This window comes from Ixodes scapularis, unplaced genomic scaffold (assembly GCF_016920785.2).
Source record: "Ixodes scapularis isolate PalLabHiFi unplaced genomic scaffold, ASM1692078v2 PGA_scaffold2__306_contigs__length_199485367, whole genome shotgun sequence".
Lineage (NCBI taxonomy): Eukaryota > Metazoa > Arthropoda > Arachnida > Ixodida > Ixodidae > Ixodes > Ixodes scapularis.
The window spans coordinates 130671175-130691078 of record NW_024609857.1 but is presented as its reverse complement, the minus strand read 5'-3'; the positions used below and the strand labels follow the sequence as shown (position 1 = coordinate 130691078).

The following is a 19904-nucleotide window of genomic DNA, read 5'->3' as shown; positions in this document are numbered from 1 at the left end:
GTCATCGTCATCATTACTGATGACGTCACCGGCATCCACATCGTCATCGTCATCATCACTGATGACGTCACCAGCATCCACATCGTCATCGTCATCACTGATGACGTCACCGGCATCCACATCGTCATCGTCATCATCACTGATGACGTCACCGGCATCCGCATCGTCATCGTCATCATTACTGATGACGTCACCGGCATCCACATCGCCATCGTCATCATCACTGATGACGTCACCGGCATCCCCATCGTCATCGTCATCATCACTGATGACGTCACCGGCATCCACATCGTCATCGTCATCATCACTGATGACGTCACCGGCATCCACATCGTCATCGTCATCATCACTGATGACGTCACCGGCATCCGCATCGTCATCGTCATCATCACTGATGACGTCACCGGCATCCCCATCGTCATCGTCATCATCACTGATGTCACCGGCATCCACATCGTCATCGTCATCATCACTGATGACGTCACCGGCATCCACATTGTCATCGTCATCATCACTGATGACGTCACCGGCATCCACATCGTCATCGTCATCATCACTGACGACGTCACCGGCATCCGCATCGTCATCGTCATCATCACTGATGACGTCATCAGTGACGTCACTGATGTCGTCACCGGCATCCGCATCGTCATCGTCATCATCACTGATGACGTCTCAGCGACGTCACTGATGACGTCACCGACATTCGCATCGTCATCGTCATCATCACTGGTGAAGCCATCAGTGACGTCACTAATGACGTCATCGGTACCCGCATCGTCATCGTCACGGATGAGTCATCAGTGACGTCAGTGATGACATCATCGGCATTGGGGGTCACGTGACCCCCAAGGTCACGTGACCCCCCCCCCCTGGTTAGGCACGGGGGGGGGTCACGTGACCCCCCCCCCGTGCCCTTCCCTCCTCCTCCTCAAGAGCTGCGTTCTAATTCGGCGTTACAGGGAGTTGTAAGCGGCTTTCATTTTTTTGATGGACGGCATATGGGCATGCTGTGCGGTCAACAAAACCCCAACAGTTGTTCAGGGGTGTTCCCTTGTCCTTGACGGCCTAATAAAAAAGACAAAGAAAAACACTCTTACAACACGGCAGTATTTAAACACTACCAAAACATGTGATATGGGACTTGTTACTCCTCTAAGATAAAGCGCATTTCCATTGTAGGGTTGTAAAAAACTGGGTATCGTAAATTAATATATGTATATATAGTTGTTCCTTAATTCTGCTAAAGTTTGAGGCCGTCAAACTGTGCAAGCGAGGCCCGCTACGCCGGAATTCAAAACGAAACGTCTGAAAACTGTTCTAATATACCACTATTGCTTAGAAGTCCAGGGTTGTGTTTGCTAAATTTTGCATTGTTTATGCCTGTCTGGTTTTCACCAGACAAAAAATTGACGTGCAATATTCTTTCGACCGTTATTGGTAACTCTTTTTAGAACACCACCGGGTAACATATTCGGCCGCCATATTTTGGGCATCGCTTTTAGTGCGAGACTTGTGACTAGAACCCATTTCATATTCAGTATTGACGCAGCATTCGTGTCTAATACATTTAGACTCGCATCCGCGACAAACAATGACGTAGCTCTCTTGCTCCCTAGACACTTGGCCAAAATAAGGCGGCCTCGAAGACTAGCGGCACCATGGGTTGCACTTTTAAAAAGGCTGCATTCAAGTTTCTATTATTTTCTAAATCTACCAAGGAAATCCAATGCAAACATTTCTTGAGGAAAGTTAAACATTTCAAAAGTTGCGAGCGAGTGTGAATAAATAAAGCTGAGAGGGGGGAATGGTTTCTTTGGCGCAGCTTGCGAGCGCTATGCTCGTGGTCAGCTTTCAGTGGCATTTTCGACAGGAGGGCACATGCACAGATATAATCGGCGTTCAAGCACGCGCACCCGTACATCTGACTGCATAGCCATAGGACGTCCACAAAACGCGACGACTTTCCCGACGCCGTGCTGGTTGCAAAGTGATACTCGTTCACTTCGTTTGATTATGCTGTTTTGTGTTATATAGAACTCAAATCGAATGGTTTACTTTTTACGCGCGGGGCGTACGCTTTACTTCTTGATTCGGCCTCTTTCAAGCTGAGGTCACGGTCAAAAACATCGACGCGTATTGAGTAAGTGCAGCCATCTTGAGTTCTAAGCGATCACGCTAAGGACGCTGAGGGCAGTCCGCTCTACAACTTGTGAAGCGGAGCGCACGCTCACTCCGCTAACTATACGCTCCAACTCAGAGCGGGCCACGCATGCGCGGTGGGGACGATGCTTCTCGCAGAGCGTAAAGTAGAGCAAAGAGGGCTTATAAAAGTGGCCTACTAATACTCATAGATTACGAACGCGTTCGTCGTAACTTGACCTGACACTACCCATGTACACGTTTGGCGTATATAAAAGAGTAACTTTTCACCAGACAGAGCAGCTGTGCTAGAAACAATGGAAATGCGAAATTTACACAAACCATACCAGTGAGCACAGCTCTAGTTTCGCTAGGGTCAACCACCTATGCTTGTTCATGTCAACGAGCAGGTGGCCGAACCTGTCGTATGTGACCCACGATGAGGTTCACAGAACTGAAGAACACCGACAAGTTCCGTCCAAATGCTCATCCAAGTACGGACAGACGGTTGGGATAGGCCAGTCGAGGAAGAACCATGCAAAGCGTCTCGCCAGATTGGCAACACCCTGCGCCGATCTGTCGGGTGCTGGTATTTGGAGGCTCGCATGCAGAACAGCCAGGTCCTTCTTTAAGCAGGATAGCTTCCTAAAGGGTTTCTTTTCTACGTTGGAAATATCCAGCCAACCGAGTTCGGAAAGGAAGCTTCGGCGCTTGATGGCACGAGGGATACGAATCATAGATTCGATGTCTCGCCAGCTTAATCTCGTTAATAGAAGTCTCCTTCCTTGAGAACAGCGGGGATTCATCGTGCAGATGCGTTGCTAGCCTTGAGCAACACTGTGCTCGTACTACGCAAAAGGATGTACTCGCAATGCGCAAACTTCGTCCTTTTCTCTTATTTTTCTACTTCGAATAAGTAAATCTATTTCAGTTTTAATTCGAGTGGAGCAGAAGCTACAAGAGCGAGTGCCGGCCTTTCAGCGTCCTTGACCAGCACGCGCGCTCGTGCAGCGCAAGTACCGTTTAGAGCAACATGCTCATGCTTATACCTTCGGCTTCACTCGCACACAAGGTGGAACGATTATATTTATATTTTATAGCTTAATATTTCTTCAGGTTTGTGCCTACTCTTTTTGTGTTCATTATTGTCGCCTTCGTTTTTACTACCTCTACAATCACGCTCCGTTTTACTCTCTCGGTGTTAACGCTTAGGTTTTTTTGTCTTACTAGTACTACAAACGTCCACTTGTGGGGCTACGCAAGCAAATTTTTCGAACCCGCTCAAAACGCTCTTACGCTGAAGAAAAACGCTCTACTAAAACGCGTTTTTGGACCTCCGCTTTCCATTCCGGCGAAGCAGGCCGCGCATGCGCAGTTTGGCACCCTCAAAGCGGAGCGGAAGATGAAAACTGTCTACTAAAACTCTCTAGTATTTGTTTTCTAAGTACAACGATGACTTGTTTGGATGTTCTCTCTCTTTAGTAAAATTAAATATACCGTACTAATTTTTATTGCATGCACAGCCAGGTGACTATATGTTGGGCAAATTCAAATATCCGGTTCGCACAGTGACGAGCGTTCCTAGGGACAAATTCCTCTATGACGAATGTTCCGCTGTGATGCGTGACTTAACCGCGAGGCCCCTACGAGTCTAGAAAAGGGCTGCCGAGAGGATTCTCGGGGATTCGGCTTTTGAGATCAGGCAGATTCGGCTCTTTAGACTGGGGGCTAAAGTATGGGTTTTAATTTTGGGAGTTTTGACATGTAAATTACTGTTGACTGGTCGTTTTGTTTTGAAATAAACGTGGCCACCCTGGCCATCGTAAATCAAAAACGTCGTAATGCGTCAAGCGGGATCAAACAACTTTTAGTTTTTTTTTTTTTATTATTCAACTTTCCGGGGGACTTCCATCGGGCGAACATCATCATCGGTCGTCACCATCCTGACCGGCCCCCTCTGCCCCCCCCCCCCCCCCCGGGAAGTTGACTGACACCATTTCTCGGTTTTTAAGACCATTTCCCTAGTCCTAGAAAAGGAGCACGGAATTTTCGGCTCCTGATAATTTTCTATGTTTGGCGCTTTCTATAGCTTTTGGACTTCCAACTACCTTGAAGATCAAACCTGGACGCTCCGTGGCATCGTTAGGGGGTCCCGACACCCCCAAAACAGCGCCACGTTTATGAAGGTGTCGTGAATCACCAAGGACTTTCGACGACGCTCCGCCCGCTGATTTTGCAACCGACGGGGTCATTTCGACGAGTTTGGAGCCAGAAAAGATGGACACCGCAGCAGCCCTGACTTCGGGAACGCGCGGTCAACAAGCCGAAGTAAAAGCGCAGCAGCAGCTTGAACCCGCCAGGACCGCAGCCATCGAGCTTGACGCTGGACTCCTCGGAAAATTAGGAATCACCAAAGAGGATATCGGCAAATTAATAACCACACTCTTGGACAGCTACATACAAGGGACGTTGACCCCAGGCTGGATGGCAAGCCAGCAAAGGGACGCCATGGAATCCGAAAAGGTGAGTTCTCAAGATACTTCCCAATTTCCACCACTACAGAAATTACATAAACCAGAAAATCTAACTTCAGAAGAACGACAAGCTAAGCCTAACAGCTTAGCAACCGCCCCCTTGGAGGAGAACCCCGAAGACGAAGGGTTTGAAATGTATATAAGTAAACGCCGACGAAAACGCCGGTGTTCGACAGTCCAAAAACCGAGAACATCATCTGAGGAAGATAGGCGGGAAACTCCCACGTCAACCCAGACAGTGGTACTAAAAGCGATATGCAAAAAGAATGTCAAGGACTTCAAGACCCGAGATATAAAAACAGCGGTGGAAAAGACGGGAATCGCCAGTCGTGATGACTACAAAATTCACATTCAGCCGAAGACGAACACCATTGCGCTAAAAACGCGGAACGAAGAGATAATGCAAAATCTCCTAAAAGTCACTGAGATCACGAAAGGCGAAGACTCGTACGCCTTAAGCCCATACAAGGCAATGGGGAACGACCAGGTACGCGGTGTCATCTACTTGCACGGTGATAACAGCGACGAGACACCCGAAACGCTACCACCGGATTTGGAATGCAGAACGGCCAAAGTAGTCTACGCCCGCCTTATGGGCAAGAAAGGCAACGCTGTGGTGATCACTTTTGAGGGAACTTGGCTGCCAGCGAAAGTCATGTTCTGCCGCGAAGTGTTCACCGTGAAACCGTACCGTCCAAGACCAATAGTCTGCTTCAATTGTCACAACATTGGGCACAAAACGGACGTATGCCCAAGCAAAGAGAGCAGATGCGACCAATGCGGGCACATCCACGAAAAAGAGATGGAAGAGTGCACAAGGGATCCACAGTGTAAGAACTGCGGTGGGGCCCACGTGGCAACCAGCAACAATTGTCCCAAGAGGAAGATCTCAGAAAAGAAGCAGCTTGCAAAGCCACCACAGTCGAAGCTACTGAGAGAAAGTTACGCGGCAGCAGCCAAAGCAACTGCCACCTCACAGGCCCAACTTCGCGGCCAACTAAACAGAGAGCAGGAGGTCATTCGAATTCCTCCCAACCCAGGAAAGCCAACAGTTGACTCCAATGAGAAGATGGCAGCCCCAAACTGGATCCCAGAATGGGCCCAGCGCACGAAGGCTAAGTCCACCGAACTACCAGACTGGAGGAAGGAAGTACAAGCACTCGAAGCAAGGTTCAAGAAGCAAGAATCCAAAATCGCCAAATTCGAGAAAGACGTGGAAATGGGATTTAATATGGTATTCCAAGTACTCGGAGAGATTAAAAAGGAAATTGCTGAACTCAAGCATAGCAGATAGAACGAACGAACCCGGACAGACCAAGACGGCACCGACACGGATCCTACAGTGGAATTGCAACACGTTCTCGGCAAGAGCAGCGGAGCTCAAGCTCCGCTTCGAAAGAAATGCGCCACCAGAAATTCTGCTGCTGCAGGAGACTAAAACACCGGACATGGCAATCACCGGCTTCAACGTTTACCTAACTCCGACCATCAAATCTAAGCCAAGCTGCAGGGAGAAGAATCCCATTGAAAAGAAAGGATGGGTGGCAGTTTGCGTACTCCAAATCATACCACAGACGCAGCTAGACCCCACTGCACTCTGCTCGGGCAAGAGGGAGGTAGTTGCTGTCTGACTAAAGCGAGGTAAACTAAAACTGGTGGTGGCATTTGTCTACATAAAGTTTAATACCACCCTAAAAAATGGAGAGACGGCAGAATGGATCCGAAAGCTATCCGAGCTGGCGGATGGAGACCCACTGATTGTCGGAGGGGACTTTAATGCACAACACCGCGAATGGGGATACGACATTAACACAAAGAAAGGCCGAGACATCATCGCAGCCGTGCAAACAGCCGGGCTTGAACTCCGCAATGAACAAGGGGTCAAGACGCGACTAGCCAAACAACAACGCCGGAAGGACACTACACCAGATCTCACGTGGGCCACAAAGCGCCTCGACACCCAATGGACACCAAGGAGGGACACACAGGGCAGCGACCACTACCCCATCGAGGTCACAGTCACACACCCAAGTGGGCGGAAAGATAAGGAGCTTCAACCGATCATAAAATGGGACGGATTCCGGGAGCTAATTCTAAGCAGCCTGGAGCGGCACGAAGACATCGAGGAAAGCATTTGCAAGGCGATGAAGGAGGCAAGAACCCACGTTAATGTCAAACAAGGCGATCCGACATCGGACACCCACCTTCTGAACCTATGGGCCAGTAGGCTACAAGCGTTAACAAGATTCAGGAGAAGCATGGCGACGGCGCATAAGATCAAGCTCAACAAAGCGACTGCCATGGCTATGAAATTCTCCAAAGAGCTATGCCGGCATAAATAGAGAAGCCACTGCGCATCATTCAACGCACGTACCTGACTCGGAAAGGCCTGGCGGACTTACAGGGGGATGAACAAGAACAAATGCAAGAGCCGGAACGCAGCACAGAACCTTGCGCTTCGCCTGAAAATGACGGAGGAGGAGCTGGCGGTAAAAGCAAGTCAGATATTTTTCCCGCACATCGCGGCGGCAAAACAGGTAGGCGAAAAACGCTCAAACAGCTGGGCTGCAAAACCACCAAAAGAACCGGGAATGGACGAACCTTTCAACATGGGGGAGCTGCTTGAGGCCATCCACTCAGCCAAACGAGAAAGCGCACCCGGACCCGACGGGATAACATATACACCGACACGCGGGCTTGACGTCACGGAGCTGCGGCGGCGCTGCGATCGCGCCGGAGCTAGGGTGCCTACATGTCTGTCTGTCTCAGGGTGAAGACATCCATTGTTTCCCTGAATGTGCCAGCGCGTGACGCTCTGGCGCACTTGGTGCGTGACTTGGGCGGTAAAATGGCGTCTATGCATTAACCAAAGCTACGCGCTCGAGCTGAGTGACACCGGATTGCGCGCACTTCAAGATGTATAAAAAAACGATTGGGCGGAAAAATGGCTGAGATGTCACCACTCAAGCAAAAGCGCGCGTGTGTATGAAGGCACTCTAGCCGGAGCCGGGGGGTGTGGGCAAAAGCGCGCACGTTTCGCATGGGCGTCATAGCATTTCAGCATGCCGCGAAGCTGTGTTGCCGTTAATTGCACCGAAATGTACAAGAAAAGCAGCGGAGTGAGTTTCCACAACTTCCCGGCAGACTCTGAAAGGCATAGAAGGTGGATAATACCCGTGGATCGAAAAGAATGGTCACCTCGCGCGAACGACCGTTTGTGCGGCAAACACTTTCTTAGAGGCAAGTGCGGCTTCCATTTCAATCTCCGTCCCGAGGCTTGCTTATGTGCAGGGAAACCGTTGACTGATCGAGACCACCCGGATTTTGTTCCGACGGAGCTCGCGCACAACGCACCGGCCAAGCGCTCGTCGGACGCTCGCTACGCCCGTGCTACCGAGCAGAAGGGGATCGGCGACAGAACGGCAGTGTTGTAGGAGTTACAAAAAAAAAAAAAAAAGTAACGAAATACGTTACTCGTTAGTAGCAAATAAAAGGTACGCGTTACTGTGCTACGTGATCTAAAAATAAAAGGAACGCGTTACCGCTACCGATAAAAAGTAAAGGCTAGCCCACATGGCGCGTTTTTCTCCGCGTCTGCGTCGCGTCTGCGCTTTGACGTCACTTCCGGCGCCGGGACGAAACGCAGCGTTTTTAGGCGCATTCCGGCGTATCTGGAGGAGCCAGATATTTTGCGTCCAGGCGTCGCGTCTCGCGCTGCGTCCAGAAGGCAACAACCAATGAACGGCCGTGTCCACTAGTTGCAAGGAGCGTTTGAATTGTCTCCACTGTTTTCGCCACTGTACGACTGTAGTTTTCGCCACGGACCTCGCGACAAAGGCGATAATAATAATAATAATAACAATAATACTTTTTATTTGCACATATTGCGATACCCACTCAACGGCGTGCGAAGCTAGGCAGAAAGGTTGAGACCCGCAGGTGGGCCTGCTAGCACGCCGCCAAGTATGGAAACGGATACGGGAGAGGAAAATAAATGAAAACACTCAAAACAGGAAGATACACATACAAAAACGGGTAACAGCACTGTGCCAATCCAAGGCAGAGCGCACACGCGCACGCACACACGCGAGCGCGGAGTTTACGGAATTTTTACGGTCGCGGCCTTAAATAAAAACGGCTTTTAGGCCCCGCCAACGCTAGCAGCAGGGCGAACATGGGTAGTTACGTCCTTCCGCCCGCGGATATCAGTTTACCATACCTTACACAAGTCCAGGGGATCCTCCCTGCTCTGCGGGAGAGGCTGACGCTGCTTCAGCGGAACAGAGAGGACCTAGCGAAGTACGAAAGCGTCCTGCACTCTGGCAGGCCAAATGTAAAGAATACAAGGACACCAAGGTACAAAATTAATACTACCGGCAACAACCGCAACAACGTAACCTCTGTAGCGGCCAGCGGCCAGCTGTGAATGTTTTGGCGCGGGCGATGGTGATGCCAATGGCGTATCGAAACGTGGATGAAGCGTACGCACTAAAAGGATGAAAATTGTGATTGCGATTGCTGTAATAAAAATGAGTGCTTACTATTACTAAAACTAAATATTACGGCATGTAGCCATCACTTACAGCGCGATTTCGATTTAAAATTTGATTTTGTTTCTCAAGCGCGTCTGGCTACGTTGGGCAGACGCTTCGGAAACGCAGACGCGAAGCGCTGCCCGGTAGCGCTGCGTGTGGTTTGACTGGGCGCACGCGTCCTGCTTAGCGCGCGCGCCAAGCCGAGACGCGCGTCTAGACGCACTGAAAAACGCGCCATGTGGGCTAGGCTTAAGGCACGTTACTTCTGCGTTACTTCTTTTAAATTATGATTTAACACATTTTACGGTTTTGACAATACAGGTCATATATCAAGAAACATTATGTTCATGCAGAAACTGAACATAATTGCTTTATCTCCTTTTACGGTTTCAGCTAAATACTTACGAGAAAAAACGCAAAGAAAAACATGGCGCACCTAAAACACGGAAACAATTGAAGTCTAATTTCTTTAAGACTTGGGAAGTAGTAACGACTAACGTAACTACGTTACTTGAAATAGTAACATAAGTACATTACCCGCTACTGTGTCGAAAACGTAACGAGTAGGTTACTACGTTACAAAAAAAAGTAACGCGTTCCTGGTAACGCCGTTACTTGTAACCTGTTACCGCCAAGACTGCAGCACGGACAAACCTTTACTAGTTGTAATGCCTTGTGGTCATGAGGCTATGAAAATTATCACACCTTGACTTGAAGACGCTTTGTGTATTTAATCAATTAATGAATACACACACTTCCGCAGACCCGCGGTCTGCAGATCCCGCCAGCAGTGCGGAAACCAACTCGATGTGATCGTAGACCTCGAGAGACTTGTATGCTTGCACCGTGTCGGCCGTGAACTGGCTTGGCGAAAAAACCAAATAAACGACGACCTGAGCCGTCGACTTCCGTGGCAGCAACTTTACGCCGGAAGTCCAGCAAGCCTTGTTTACGGCGTACGGATCACCGTAGGCAACGCCGTTAACGCACAGTTTGTTTCGATACCGCTACCGTTCAGGCTCGGGCAACGAGCTCAAATAGTCGGGCATAGCATACGACATACGTTATGAGGAAATACGACGCACAAATAAAGATACAAGCGTCCTTACAACGTCAACAACGAGCGCACGCCATAGAGCGCAATGGCGAAAACACGGAGAGCGGGGCTGCTTTTGCCCACTGCCGGAAGGCCGCATGCGCGGCCTTCCGGCAGTGTTGGTAAACAGGGCCGCTCCGCGTGTCGGTCTATACGGCTCTTAGTATCCTCCCAGGCAAGGCCAAAGAAGAGCTATTGAAGAAATATAACGAAACATGGAAGAAAGGAAAGATCCCTGACTCCTGGAAGATCTCTTGGGTGACACCAATACCTAAACCCGGAAAGACGCAGGATAGAACCGAAAATTTCAGACCAGTTTCACTAACGTCCAGCATCTGCAAAGTCTTGGAGAAAATGGTCCTGCAGAGGGTACAACGGTACCTCGAGACCTAAGACAAGCTGGACCAGAGGCAAATAGGATTCAGAGAAGCCATGGGAACACCAGACAGTCTCAAGCTGCTATACGAAGACGTGATGGCAGACAAGAAGAGCATAGATCCAAGACTTGTAGTTGCTCTTGACATAAAACAAGCCTTTGATGCCGTTCCGCATTGGACGGTGAAAGAAGGAGCTAAGAGATGTGGACTAGGGGGCAGAGCACTAAAATTCATCAAAGACTTTCTGGCCAATAGAAGGTTTAAGGTGAAAATCGGGAACACAATGGGCCCGGAGACACTCAAAAACATAGGCGTACCACAGGGGGCAGTGATATCGCCCACATTATTTAACATGGTAATGGCAGATTTACCAACGAGACTCCGACGCATTGAAAACCTCGGGTTCACAATATACGCGGATGATGTCACATTGTGGACCAAAGGAGGCTCGCTGGGAGACCAGGAGTTCACTATGCAACGGGGCATCGACGAAGTTGCAAAGTACTTGGAGGAAGTCGGGATGGAGCCGTCCCCAGAAAAAACCCAATACATGGTCGTTGCGAGACCAAAGGACCACAGAAAAGGGATTGCACAGCAAGTGCAACTTCAACTCATGGGAAAAGAACTAGAACGGCGTCCGAGCATAAAAATCCTTGGAGTTATATTTGAAGAAACAGCTGCGAGTACCAAATGGCTACCCGAACTGAGGAAGGCATGGGACCAGGCCCTGAAATTGATTCCTAGGACAACGAGTAAATCGTGGGGGGCCGACGAAAAAGCAATCCGGACCATGGCAGAAGCCCTCTTCACATCCAGAGCGCTCTACTGCTGCAACTGGATGAACCTCACCAAGGCTCAGTGGAAGCAAATTGAAAGACTGAACAATCAAACCATGAGAGTGGTAACTGGACTACCGAGATACACACCCCTCGACGAACTAAGGAAATATGCAGGAATGAACAAGATAGAGGAGAAAACAGTCACAACAAATCGCACACTTTCAACGCCTCGAAAGGACTAAACATGGGCGAGGACTATTGGAAATCCTAGGATACTTCACGGAAGGTAGGCCCCCAATCGAGGAGGCTTCCCCACCATGGCAAGACATAGGCGTAACTGATCACAAGCCATCATTCAGGGGACAAGGAACTAAACAGAGAAAATTCGCAGCCAAGAAACACGTCCAGTGGCTCGCGGAGAACACTGAATGTAAGGAAATAAGGTACACGGATGCCGCGAAGGATGACGGGGCTGCCGCAGCAGCCTTTGTCGACATTGCGAGGGACAGGACCTGGTCAGAGAAGCTTCTAACGCAGACCTCGGTTAAAGAGGCTGAACTGCGTGCAATTTTAGCCGCAGCCAAAGATATCCGTGAAAGAATCGACCCAGGTAACAGGGCCTGGATCTTCACAGACTCTCAGACGGCACTGAAAGCTTGCCGCAGCTGCAGAACGAGAAGCAGAACGGTCAAGAAGATCAAGAATATTGCGGAGGAGCTCAGGAAGCTGGATTCCAACATAACGATCGAGTGGCTACCCGGCCACAACGATATCCCGGGGAACGAGAGGGCTCACCAGGCCGCAGCGGAGGCAGCTAGCAGCACCAGCTCCGCGCCGGGCCTTACCTCTCGAGTTGAAACGACGAATGAAATGTCAATAGACCCAGATGAAATGGCCGAGCAAGCCAAAGAAGGGAGGAAACTGTACCTGAAGGGTCTTCGGCTAACAGAGGAAGACCCGATACCACCAGGGTACACGAGATGGGAGACGGTTCGGCTACGGCGAATCAGGACAGGGACGGCACTAACTCCGGCGAAAAAAGCATCCTTCGGACTGAAGGACCACGAGGACCCAACGTGCAAGACATGCACAGAGGGATCCATGGCAACGACCAAACACGTGCTCTGGGAATGCAAAGGCCTGGAAGACTTTAGAGTAGAGTCATGGGACTCGCTACCCAGCGAGAAAAGGCCCACGAACCTTGAAGACTGGACCCACCCCAAGGGACAGCCGCAGCACAGAAAAAAAATCCTGGACTCCCTTATCAGCTACATCAGGGACTCTGGGGTCCATCACTTCATCTAGATTTATTCACTGTCACTTACCCTTTCCTATAAATGCCTACATTCCTTTTCCCTCTCGCCTCGGGGACACCAACCCATAGACGAGTGAACCTTTCATTAAATAAATACATGTTCTCTCTCTCTCTCTCTCCCTAGTCCTGAACGGTCGCGCTGCGGGCCGTGGCTGTACGCCCACGCCCCTGCCCTCGCCCACGGAGCTGCGTGGGCGAGGGCAAAAAGCGGTGCCCTCGACGACGGAGCTACTTTGTGTCGTCAACAGGAGAGCGATAGCTCTGTGTGTTCCACAGATGCGTGTTGCTGTATGACTCTACGTCTGTCATGGAGGAAGATAAAAAGATAGGCTCTGTGACCCCCTCCTAAGCAAGCAATAACAAACAGAAGTATACTCGTTTGGACTGAAAGGTTTCCGAAATAGTGGCCAGACATTGGAAAAGCATGTCACAAAACTTGACTTGTGAAATGGCTTTTTTTTTTTTCGAGCAAGAATTAACCTGCTCATCACAGGGACGATGAAATCATCACTATTTTATTGCGTTAGGTGTATTTGCGCTCATGAAGAAAAATCTGAACAGATTCTTCTCCAAACGGCCTATATCGAATAACAAACAGTTTTTTAATCATGTATGCACAAATAGCTAATTTATTGCTTCAGTTGTATGTACACGCGAATTAAATGAAGTCAAACTAAATTTGTGATTAGATCTTGATGTCTATACAAACTACATTCATATTTTTAGGGATTCAGTGAACGATAACTTCAACTATAGTTAATGGAACACGATGGCTCCATCTCACCAGACAGAAAGCTCAACGTGCGATACTTCCACAGACGGTCGCTTCCGAGTATTCTCAATGTGGGACTTCAGAAGCTTCCGCTTGCGATAGGGAGCTTTCTTTCGACTAGAGCACTGCACGGGCCCGGACCAGCGCAAAGGCCCGAGCCCGGCCCGGCCCGCGGGTCGAGCTTGGGCCACGGTGTAAGATACACTCTTTAGGTGAGGACACGGCGGGTCTGAACGCGCGGCACTAGGAATCAGATAGTGTTCGTTCGATGGGCACCCGAAAGGCTGCATTATTCCGCGGCCACCGTGTCCGCGGCTGACAGTGTCGCCGGCGGACAAACGGCGAAACTGTGTGAGAGCGAAAAAAATTATCTCGTTGCCATCACACCCCGGTACACCGTGGTCTTTCTGCACGAGCGACAACCTTGCTGGAGCTCTGCGCGTGAGGAGCATGAGGCGGCACGAGCCGTCTTTGCCGTGCCCACGGGTCGGCGAGTCATCTGCCGGCGCCACTTGAAACCATAGTGAGAGAGAGAAGCAGAGAGAGTGAAAAGCGAACTTTATCGCTGTCCTCACCTTAAGAGTATTTATTATCTTACACCGTGGCTCGGGCCGAGTAGCACGTATTTTCTCGGGCCCGGGCCAGGCTCGAGTTAGAACAAAACATTTTTGGGGCCGGCCCGCACAGTCGTGTGCCGCAAATTCTAAATTGTTGATAACAAAAAGTGTGCTCATTAATCTTTTAGGCTCAATGAAAGAAAACAAGTGAAGTGTAAAGTCACCACGGCACCGTTCAAAATGTATAACAAGAAGATGTCGAGCACTTGGATAGCTTTTAAGTGAATAAAAGAAAACGTATGTACTCTAGCAGCACGGTAAGAGAGCGCATGCTTTATGCTTAGGCAGTTTTTATATTGAATCCTGCAAACATTTCCGGTCTCATGTTTATAATCTGTCGGGCTTGGGCCGGGCTCAGGCTCATATTTAAAAATATTTTTGACGTGATCGTGTTTATGTCTAAAAATTCTGTCGGGCTTGGGCCGGGCCCGGGGCGTGTCTCTACCTAGCCGGGTCGGGCCGGGCCTAGAAATTCCGGCCCGTGCACTGCTCTACTTTCGACCCATGACACCCGAGGCGAACGCAACACTTCCGAGCGACACAAATTCGGACGCACCAAACGCGAAGCGTAACTGCGTTGATCTAACACCCCACGGAGACCTATCCACCAAAGAACCAGGAAAGAGACTCGCACACTGATGCCCCGGCGGGCAGAATGAAACAGGATACGGTCGCGGAAGAACAACTTGCACAGGGCCGATCACCGAACGGACGATTTCGTGGACAGCGAGCGCCACCTCACGGGTGAGAGAGATACCTTAAAAACAATGAAAACAACCACCGACATCTTGCTTCTTTTAATTCGCTGTAGTTACGGAACAGATCAACTCACATAAAAAATTTCGATATTATTCAATTCCTCCATAAATAAGGAAGACATTAAATGAAATACTTTATCTGCTTGCATTTAAATAATTTTGTAAATTCGCTCCGAACGCAAGAGTGCCGAATTAGCCAATTTTGACCATGTTCATGATTTTTTTTAAAGAATATCATTAAATTTATAATAAACCATTTGTTACATTTAATGTCTCGATAATTTCTCAATGTCTTTAGAGTCGGAATTCGCAAGAAGATCCGCGCAGCCGTTATTATGTGACAATTTTTATTTTTATTTTTTTTTTTTAAATGGGGAAAACCTCGTGTACTCTCTATGGGGCTCTGAGGTGCGCTCCCTCTTATGATAAGAAACCGTTTTAAGAAGGGAAGTTCGAAAAATTCCTTTGAAGACGGAATTGCCGCGTCCAATGAGTTTCTTTAAGCCTGTTGTCACGAGTTAAGGTCGGAAGTTACTGCCAACTGTGCCTCCCAGAGATACTTAAAGGACCTGTGAAACGATCTTAACGTTGAAATGATTCGCATCTTCTATTTTTGACATTGTTCATCTTGTCACGAAGGACAGAAAACACATCTCTTTCCTTCGAAATGTTGCGATTCTGCCGCGTAATCGCGAGGCGAAAATTAGACTATTTCCCGACCTGCAGCCACGAGCGGCGGCTCTGCCGTCTCCCCCCAAAAGTGGCGTCGAATCTGAAGGACCCAGCTGTGCCAGATATTCCAACTGCCCGAACCTTGGGAGGGAAAAGTGGGGTAAAAAAACACGTTGGGGCGAAGGACGCCTGGGAGCATTTTGATCCCCGCCTGGAAGTGCATACAAGAGATGTACGAGTGGCACCGCCTCGCCATTTGGTACTGACGAGGCAGATGTCGTCACCGACTCTTGCAAACATGGCTGGCTCGCTGGATAGGTGGGTCCGAGGGTCTCGAAACTAAATAAAATTTTTGAGTGGAACTAATGCGAATGTCGCAGTTTTATAGTAACATATAATGGGGCTTCAGTGACATTCTTAGATTTCTTTTTTTTTTCCATTTCTGAAAATTCTAGAACCAGTTGAATGCTAAACTAATTTCTACAGCTGAGCTCCCATGAAACATAGTGTGGATTTTTGTGGTGCTCCAACAACCAAAAGAGACCCACAAGTAATACTACTCGTCAATATAATAAAGACAAAAATCTATTGTGACCGAAATTGAAGTTTGGCTTGTTGATACGTCGCAAAGGAAACATAAAAAACCGGTATGAATAAAAGTGACTCGACAAACAAAAGGATAATAATAAGTGGAGGTTTGCTACCAGGAATTCAAACTAAAACACAAAGCATAGGCAACAACTTAAATTATATGGCACCACCTTCCCCACATGATTATCAGTTTGTGTACTGACTAGAGAAGGGGAGCAAAAAAAAAGCTTTGGAAGAGGAGACACCTCCAGGTGCATTGTTTGGTGGGAACAATATATGATCCGCTTTTGCATAGCCTATGCAGGTCAAGCAAATCCCGATACCAAAGATAGTCCTCGGTGTCGTGTGAACATTTGGCAGTACAGTTACCAAATGTGGTTGCATGACAGGGTTCAATAAGATCAGATAACTGCAGGCTATCAGGATAGAATCAGAAGGATATGTGGAAGCTGGTGAGAATTTGGCGCGTGACAACCCCAACTGCTTCCTCATCCGGTTCATCTCTTCGTTAAAAAAGGATCTTGATTACTTTCAACCAATAAACAAAAGCAAGCATCCTCAGCGTTCACATAAGGTAGGTGGCACAGGGTGATTACTTGTTTTGTAGTATGTACCATAGAAATAAACCAGAGATGAAAATGGCGAACTGTGGACTTAAAAATAATGTGTCACTTCCGTTTTTTTTTGTTTTTTTTTTCTTTTTGAAAATAAAATTATTATTAATTTTTCTTATCTGAGCCACCTACAGACAATTGAAAATGGAGGGAACCAGGTTTGTGAACACATGAAGAAGAACTATTTTCCTTGTACCGAACCAAACTCCAAGTACAAATCTCACCTTATAGAGTAGCCTACAATTGAAATAAAGTGGTGTACCCTCCATGCCAAAAGATGCACAAAGGTTTACCCAGTGCGATGCAGATGGGCGTTGCGGGAAGCTCTTCGAGTTCGACATTGGAGATGAGTGTTGTATTCTAAAAGTAAACAATGAGGCACTTCAACTTCAAACCATATCATTATCTGAGAATGTTTCAAAGGCAAGAAAGCACAAGTGGCTAATGTTTCCATGCATTAACAGACAAAATGTAATCATCAGTGGTGAAGCTTACAAAAGAACTGTTTGTAGAGCTTTTGCAGCAAAAACATGGCTTGAGTAGCACAGATTTCATTTAATTTATTTCACGCTGCAAACTTCTGGACATGACGTCCCGAAACCAAGAGCACACGCAACGAAAACGGCACAACCAATCACTGGGGCACGATACCAATAGCAGACAATAGTTTCTTGAACGACGGCAAGCTGAAGTATTTAAATAACGAACCTGCAGCAAAAAAAGATGTCTGAGCGCTCTATCATGGCTGTGGTAGCGTGCCTCGAATCACTGGCGTGCGATAGCGGCTTTTGTAGAGGCATCGTAGCTGAAGACCAGTGTTGGCAGGCTCCTAATGCTCCCAACATAAAATCCACCAAGATGGGTCCCAGGAGCCACTGTTTTTCCGTGATTGACTCGAGAACGATCGGTTCAGTGGCGTCCCGTGGACCGTCCAGCACATGGGCCCCGTCATTGCTGGCGATGGCCAGAAGTATAATCTGCAGCAAAAAGATGCGTGAGTGCTTCATCGCGGCTGTGGTAGCGTGCCCCCCACATTGTAGCAGGCGATTTCGGTTTATCACCTTGTAAAAAGCGATGCAAGTACTATAGAAAACCCCGCAGTTCCTCAAAATGCCATAAAAAGTATTTTAACTGCAATTATAACACGGACAGCTATTCGCAGCAAAAAGATTGTTGTAATAAAAGGGGATAGAAAGTAAAAACACAGAACTTTGGGAAGCACCTCATTGCCTTTACATCTTGATGCAATTACGAAATCAGTCCCATCTTTGACAACTGTAAAGCAACAAAACTATTTTAACAGCGAATAAACCACACATGTCACAACATGCATTTCCCCTAAATTCAAACTAATGGGAGGAAGATTCATACGAGTGTTCCTCAAGTAATTGCTTCCACCGGAACAACGATTGACACCTCTCTCCCTCCCATGCAAGCTATCAATAATCGTACCAGCCAATGAAAAGCTACTATAAAGGGAAACTGAGTGTTAGACACTCTTCTCGGAAAGTGGCCGCTTTTTGCTCAAGCACATATTTTAATGGTCGTTTTTACGTAGGAAAATATAAGCAAATAACTCGGGGTTCCCCAATTACATGAAATAACAAAATTGTTTTCATCTATGGAAGCTCACCGTGGGACGGAAGTGGTTTGTGTACCTCAGTCCTATTTATTATCGAGCGGTAACACATCATATCTGCTGAAAGTATCTAATAAATCATAGAGGCAAAAGCAGGTGGCATGCCGCCGTCTGCTACCAGCCAGCATCTAATAGAGAGCCTCAATTAATACCCGTGCCACACGGGCAACTCGAATGCCAATTACAACGAATGACAATCGCCCCAATTGTCATTTGACTGGTGCTACACGGCCCGCACGAATGGCACTCGCTGCAAATGTCATTTGCCACCGAAGGGGTTCGGCAGAACTCATTCGCATTAGGTCACGGGCCAAATGTGTAGACTTTACCCCAGGACCCAAGTAAAGAAACACCAATGTGATTACGTTAATCAAAGTATACCCGAACTAAAAGTTATTTATCGGAGTTTGTTTTTATGCATGCATTCTTTTATACTAAATTTGAAGCGCGGCCTTTCACATAATTGCAAGCGGCTACTCTTTAAACCAGTAGACACAGCCACTTCGCCTGCGTCGCCATCTTTTCCGCGTTTCTTCTCGGTTTTGTTACGTTTTGTTAGAACTTCGAAGTTTCTTCCGATGGAGCCGCAAGCGCCGCAAGCAGCCGCGAAAGAGAAGACCCAGTGGTCCGACCACGAAACAACAGCTCTTATAAGAGCTTAGGAGGACAAGCTCGGTGACTTGCGGCGTGCCAAGCGAAACGCGATAGTGGGCCTCCTTAGCTTCGGCTTCGAGCCTTTGCTGCTCGGCACGGTGCGTGGCGCGTAAATAAATGAGGGCGCTCATTAACCGTCACACCCGTTTACAGTCCTCCGGTGCAAGGACCGACACTTGCGACCGTACAGGCGCCATTTCCTTTCGCTCTGGTCAGCTTCTGTCTTTGGCTTTGGCCTATTGCGGCTAGAGCAACTAGAGCGTCACCATCAAATGAATGACAGCGGAAACGCCAAAAACATGAAGTAATTGACTGCAAAATTTGTTTAAAACTACCTATAGACACCTTTTAGAGATCATAACCTTGAACAAACGTATTTAGCTTACAAGAAACTTTACAATTAGTTTTCTACAGAGAGCAGGCGCTACGATCATCATGGCGCAAAATGACATTCGAAATGCACGTGTAGCACGGGCTTGAAATGTAATGTCATTCGGCGCCCGAATGAGATTCGCCCTGAATGGCATTTGCCATGTCCATGTGGCACGGGTATGAGTGTGTTCAATTGCTGGATCGGGGCATGTGTTATGGGCGCCATTAAATTGCAAAACTTTTCTCCGGGTTTATGGGGCTACGGCTGGTTTTTCAACGTAAATCCGGTTATAAACAAATGCTTGAAGATTTTACGTGAAAAATAAAAAAAAAAATCTTTTCCATAAACACCATTTTTTGTTCCGATAGGATAGGCAATTTTTATACGCGAAAAGGTGTATAATCCGCCATCTCTAACGCCGCCATTAAATTGCAAA

At 48.1% G+C, this 19904-nt stretch overlaps 1 pseudogene; it reads left to right on the top strand.

Annotated features, from left to right (window-relative positions):
* The first annotated feature begins 10871 nt into the window (after positions 1-10871).
* On the top strand, positions 10872-12768 carry LOC115320868 (annotated as a pseudogene).
* The last annotated feature ends 7136 nt before the right edge of the window (positions 12769-19904 follow it).